Genomic DNA, 7,030 nt, shown 5'->3' with positions numbered 1-7,030 from the left:
ATAGTGTTACTTAAGGAATATAAGTTTCTGCTATTCATACTTGAGTACTTTGGTCACTAACTTAACTTTTCATAAGTTTGATATAAATCTACTTTTGTTCTGTTAGAAATTTGTACCTTTGCCTCATAACATTTCTTTAACCTTAACTAAAATAACAATCACATTTCGATTTAAAATTTGCAATATAATAAAAACAAACAAAATCCAAAAGCAAGAAAAAAAATTATCAAACTGAATAAACAGAAATAAAATAAATTCAGGATAACATTTCAGACAAAATTTACAATAAAATTCATTATTGAATTAAATTAATTAGTGTTTTTCCTCTGAATTAATTATTTTGTCACCAATCAGATCCAACGTTTATCGCTAATTCATTAAGGTGAGTTAACCAGAGAGAATTATGTCATATAACTACAAATTGTTGGTGACTATTGTATATACTAACCTAGACTTGGTGTTTAAAATCTCAGGTGTTAAAGTTCAGCAGTACATTATAACATGAACATCAGGGTGAGTTAGTAGAGACAGATCTATAAATGTTCATGATATTGTCAAGTAGAGACACGTACTGTACACAGATGCCTTGTAAAGAGAGAGTGAGTCATTGCCTCTCGTTACTACACTATCCCCTACGGCGCTTCTCATTCTCGCTGTCACTGACCTCACCTGACCAATAACAGCTTAGTTAACTTTCTTATGAGTTAAATTACTGAAGAATAGTCGAGTAAAAATATATAAAAAGAACAACACATTTTAAATTACATCTCAGACTTAAATGACAAAAAGACTCAAGCAACTGAACGAACTTAAACGAAATACAAATAATTGCTGAAAAATGACATCAAAGTAAAGTTGTATTAAAAAGTTGGTTAAATCAAGGAAGCGAGTGACAAGGAATACAAACTGGTACAAGAGAATGATAAATGTTAATGATATATTTTACATTAAATAATTTGAAGAACTCATAAGCTGAAACAAATAATATATTTGTAAATATATGGAGTTAGTTATGGTAGGTCGAGTCATTTATTGCCGAGACAAGTATGTTCAGTGTACCCCGCCCCCCCCTACCTACCATCATATGAAGACAACGAGTAAAACAAATAATAATACAAAAATAAAATGAAAAATAATACAGCCAAAACACTTATTCATTATTGTGTCCAAATTTCATCTTTCTGGTTGAAAGAAGGCCAGAGATATCACCTGGAAAAACAAGCATACAAGTAAACAAGAAAACAAACAAATTAGGTAATCAATGTGTACCAATTCCGCATGCGTTTCTTGCGGCACCAGGAGGCGGAATGAGAGAAGGACGGTGTACAATATTATGCAATAAAGGCAGAACATGTACAGTAAGTGAATAATGGTAATATCCACACACAAGACAAACAGGAGAAGATAAATATAGGAATAACTACCGTGACAACTGTGTCAGTAGTCGTCCTGCAGGTCGGTAATGAGGCCGAGGTTCGTCTCAAAGATAAACAAAGTTATAAGAGACAATCTGCACTACCTATAAGCTCCACCCTTTTGTTTCTGAACCTTTGTTTATTTTGTTAATGAACCCGAACATTAACTCTTAACTCTACAGTACAGAACAGTTTAAACAAGTGAGCATCGTTTATGGTTGTTTTAATACGTTATCTCATTAGTTACTTGGGTATATAAACACCTTGATAAACCGTCATGTATATTGTCAATAAATGTTAGAGTAATGAATGTCCTCCTGTCTAAGATTTAGGTAAATATTAAAAGAAATAGAAATTATGTTTGAAAGGTTGTTAGTTTTTTATCATTACACACACACACACACACACACACACACACACACACACACACACAGTCAATCTGTAGTGGCCTTGGGCTGACTGGGGGATTTGAATAACATCCTGCGCGGGAGGACGCGGTTTCGTTCACTAGGAGCAGACCTTGTACTCTATAGACCTTGCTTTAGTCCACAGTCCGTTCTGTTTAATTTCGAACCCAAGTTTTGAGAGTCATGTTTCACACCTTCATAACTTATAACCAATAATGCAACTTGATCCCTGAAGCTCTTGTTTCACACCCATTAACTGTAATTATGTGTTGCGTGATACTAAAGGTGGTCTAATAAACCTGTGTGTTCCCTTCCAATGTTATCATCACAACTCCAGCACAGAGGAGCCTGTCCACCTCTTCACCGCCGCTTTACCACAACTGTTTTTAATTCGATGAAAACGAGATGAATCTTCTCCAGTTAAACACTTGACAGGAGAAAAGTTGCAGTCCATTTAAAGTTGCTCAATATTCTTCTATTTCACACTCCATTTATCTCTCCTGTGGATGTGACGAAACAATGTTTGGTCGAGCTTCATGTGTACGTCTTTTGAATTATCCTGATCACTGTAGTGTCTGAGGTAATCCAGGTAAAGGCCACTTAATAGACAACATTCTATAATAGCTTATGTTGAAAAGGCGAATCAAGTATCAACATGATAATATAAAAGGTGACGTAGCTAGAAATATGGTGTACTAATACGCTGTCACATTTTACAATTATTTTAATGGCCAACATCATGCTCGATCAAAACATTTTTCACAACATACACGGAAGAAATAAATGGCGTGTGAAATAGGACACAGTTATGGGCGTTAATGATATACACGACTCGTTGTAACATGTTAAATGATGTACAAATTCAGCAGCATATTTATGTAATGCGGAGCCAGAAAAAGTAAAAATAATAAATAAACAAAGATGTTGCTAAAGATAAAAACAATGACAGTCTCTGTAACCGGGAGTTGAAGACTTATGTTGTTCACTAACCTGTCGTCTTATTCGTGGTGTTGTCACACGCGCACGCAGACACACACACGCACACGTACACATACCAACGCACGCACGCACTCACGCACGCAAGGACACACACACACACACACACACACACACAGTAATAAAGGAGGAGAGGCAACAAACCACTACTCTTGGTAAACACTCTCAGGTTAAGACACTGGGGGCGTCTGCCGCCAGGAAAATTCATAAACTTGTGATGGCTTCCACAAACTCCGGTGCACCTGACTGCCACAAGTAATCACAAGTTGTTTAGTTATTTATAAAGGCAAACAAGACGACGGGAGGATAACTTCTTCTCCCTGCACCTGATGGGCCACTCCCCACACTTGGTGATGTGTTCTGATGGGCCACTCCCCACACTTGGTGATGTGTTCTGATGGGCCACTCCCCACACTTGGTGATGTGTTCTGATGGGCCACTCCCCACACCTGGTAATGTACATTAGGTTGTTGTGTTGTGTTTCTGTACAACACACCTCCGTCTTACACAAGTCTGCCTGCAGGTTCAAACGAGATGAATCCAGACCAGATCAATGAGCTGTTGTTTGTGTCTTGACTCTTCTCCTGCATGACTTTATTACACTTTATAATTCTTGTTTTAATTAACCTCTTGTTTGAGTGTGCTTTAAAATCAATTGGTGCATGAAGCGTTACATTATATGAAAAATACACTGTATAACTTTGTAGTGTAATAATTCTACATGATATATGAGATATGTTAAGTCTCCTCACAGTCTCTAAGACATGTCTGCACCATGAACGAGTAGCTCCTCCTAAGAAATTCTGCACCAAAATTATCATCCTCCGCGTCTTAGGCCCCACGCAATCATGGGTTAATCTTTCTGAGGTAATCTCTCAGCAAAGTTTGATTACCAAGAGTTAAAGAAAAAAATATTGGACAGCCTTTGTGAAGTTCAAAATTGATGTTTCCTATTTTAGTCGTATAGTCAGTAGTCGCGTAGCCACAACCTAACCTAACCTAACCTAACCTAACCTAACCTAACCAGCCGAGTTAGGTGTTTATTACCTGATACAGTACCTGTGGGTCTGACTCATTACCTGGTACAGTACCTGTATGTCTGTCTTGGCCCAGGTCCTTAGAAATTTTACCCTTATAGCTATGAGTTTTCTTCCCTTAAATAATTTATCTTGAGGATCCATACAAAACAGGCAGCTACCAAACAGGGAGGTACTACCGTCTGGGAAGACATTGGAAGCACAATGTGTTGTCTAATGGTCGACCCTGCTGCCATATGGCATCACGAAAATTGTGACCAAGTCCTAGGCTGTTGATCTGACTTTCTGCCTCATTTACACACAATTGCAGGGTCTCAATTGTTTCTCTTACTATGACAACACAACATACATATATCGTTTCTCTCTAATGATTTATTGTTTTAACTTTGTATCAATTATTCTTATTCTTATTCTTATTCTTATTCTTATTCTTATTATTATCATTATTATTATTATTATTATATTCTTATTATTATTATTATTATTATTATTATTATAATATCTTCGCCTCCAGGCCTTGATGTGGGTCATTGACCTGTGCCCGGGTGGGCTAATCCCCGTGAAAAATAAATAAATAATAAATAATTAAAAAAAAAGTGATAATGTTTTTATAATACCTGATTGATAAAACAGCCCCAAAACGTCTAAAGTGGAGGACTGTGGTCGCCAGCCCCCAGATATGAGGATGGTACTTTGATTGATTGATTGATTATGAAACTTGCAAGAATTTCTGTCATCTACTCACACTACAGCTACAGTCTACAGCTTCAGCGAGTTTATTAGTCTCTTCGCTGACGGAGGAATCAATTCACTAATACAAACCCTTATATTCCTAAATGTTCTTCACTATCTTACGTCACCATGAAGTATTTTAATAATTCTTCAGTATTATCATATCGTTTAGCTTCCTCTGTTAACACTGGTAAGTTGTTAGTGCTGTATGTTACAACAACGGCGATGTTACTATTGGCTCATGTGTCGTTACTCATAATGGCGCCATCAACTGAACGTGGCTCTCTCTCTGCCTTCCAACAACGCCACCAAACTAATTACTCATATATCTGTTCCAAATGTCTTGTTACCTAAAATTTCATATCCCGATAAATAAGAGTGACTTTGTTTAATAAATTAAGACGCGAAGGTGTCTAATATGTTGCGCCAGTAGCTCCTGTGTTTTATATTTCGTTCTTTAAGGTTTTCTCTGTAGATGTAATAAGTTATCAGTTTTTTTATATATATAATTATGAAGTTTGAGGTTTACTTTTTACATCTTTTTTTCTCAAATTTCTATATTTCTTTAATTTATTCTCTGTTCAAATAGTTTAATTTCTTTTAATTGTTACTTACCCAATTTAACAACCTAACATATATTGTTCTTCCTCCCGACATGAAGATAAAACACATTCAACTATTACAGGAGTACAATACTATTAACACAAATAAAACTAGTTTTTGAGCATTTAAAATTTGCACTCTGTCAGAAGTTTGGACTTTCAGAAAAGTTATCTTCCATGGCTAAGTGACCCGAACAACTAACGATTGTTTCAAAGTACAATTAAAACTTTGGTACTGTACGTCGTGATTATTACCTAATCTTACACAATCTGACAGTTCTTAAGCTTCTTGGTGGAAACTTTATACTGTATCTACACAAAACTTAAAGTTCTTCCTATGTTTCCACAAAGTTTCCAGTACATACAGTCGATGAGAAATCCATAACAGAGAATTCCATCACCTCTGAAATATGATCCTTGAGACGGAAGCTTCAACAACACACCAGTATCAAATCATAAGCGACTGACGAGGTTATTCTTCACTAAGCCGGTCGGGTACTACACCCTGTTCCTGTGCTGCGGCTATGACGTCATTTACATAAACATCCTGACACTACTCTTAGCTGTCAGCGTCTCGTGTCAACTGGTCTATTGTGATTGGTTTATGGCGTGACACATGATGCAGAACTAGACAACATTAACCCCTTGTGTACGGCGCCCCTTCTGTGCTGAATAATATCGTCTGGCGTTAACCAAATAAAGTATTAGAAGTGGCGTCCCTGTACTGAAGGTGTTAGCGGAGATAATCTATTAAGAGTGACGGTAGACGCAGCGAAGGAAGTGAGGAAATAGGAAAAAAGGGAAGAAATTATAGTAAAATAAAAACAAACTAAAATAAGAGAAGAGAAGAGAAAAGGACAAAACATTAGTAACACACTTAACAAAAACATAGAATCTAAATAGTGCAATATAAAAGTCCACGAATAAGAGACAGGAAAATGGTAAAAATCCTTACATTAAAGTGTATAAAAATCTTAAAAGAGGGATGGGTAAAATTCTCAGAGAAAATCACTGGCAAGCGAGTAAAAAAATGGTGATAATAAAAGAGATATATTACGGTGGATGGCAAGATTAGCTTCGTGGAGGATGACCTGACCTGACCTAACCTGACCTAACCTAACCTAACCTAACCTAACCTAATCTTATAAATGATAGCAGGAGATTAAACACGTAATGAGGCTACTGGACTGGTGGTATATTTAGAGGTTGAGGAAATAGGACTAATGACAAATGGTTCCCCAAACCTTCCTCGACACACAACCCCCACAACAAACATACTACCAAAACAACCATCTACCACAGTTAACAGAGCTATCATCTACTTCACTATCACACGTGCTGGAAGGAACAGTCCTGCCCTCAAACACAAACTCACTACATTATTACCCCGGCTTATTGTTTCATTAATTTACACACCTGGTAAAACTATACAAGGATTCTTTAAGTCCATGGATTTGATCTAAGAATCTTTTGGCGGCTACAGACACAAACGAGTTGCTGAAGTTAATAAAGATGTTATGAAGTTTCCAACATCTAACATAACGAACGGGCCTGTCCGGGATTTGAACCCGGGACCTCCTGCACCCAAAGCAGGAATCATACCCCTAGACCAACAGGCCGTTGAGTAATAATGAGAAGATAGATAGATTTAAGGAATTGATTCCATGCAATGATAACGTGAGTGACGTGGATTTGATAACCAGCTCGGGTCAGATGTGACAAGGGTGTTATCCAATGTAACCCCACTAAACGTCGCAGCTTTTCTCCAGTTACTCTAATTTTCTCCTGTAAAACGTCTCCTGGACCCTACCTGGAAGACGCCTCCTGGACCCCACCTGAAA

The 7,030-nt window shown here is 37.1% G+C and overlaps 1 non-coding gene across 1 annotated transcript; it reads right to left on the bottom strand.

Moving 5' to 3' along the window:
• Nucleotides 1-6,736: 6,736 nt before the first annotated feature.
• Trnap-ugg lies at nucleotides 6,737-6,808 on the bottom strand. The gene has a single exon. It is a non-coding gene; the product is annotated as a tRNA-Pro (tRNA).
• Nucleotides 6,809-7,030: the final 222 nt, after the last annotated feature.

Source organism: Homarus americanus, unplaced genomic scaffold, assembly GCF_018991925.1.
Source record: "Homarus americanus isolate GMGI-L3 unplaced genomic scaffold, GMGI_Hamer_2.0 scaffold50633, whole genome shotgun sequence".
Classification (NCBI taxonomy): Eukaryota; Metazoa; Arthropoda; class Malacostraca; order Decapoda; family Nephropidae; genus Homarus; species Homarus americanus.
This window is presented reverse-complemented; position numbering and strand designations above follow the sequence as displayed.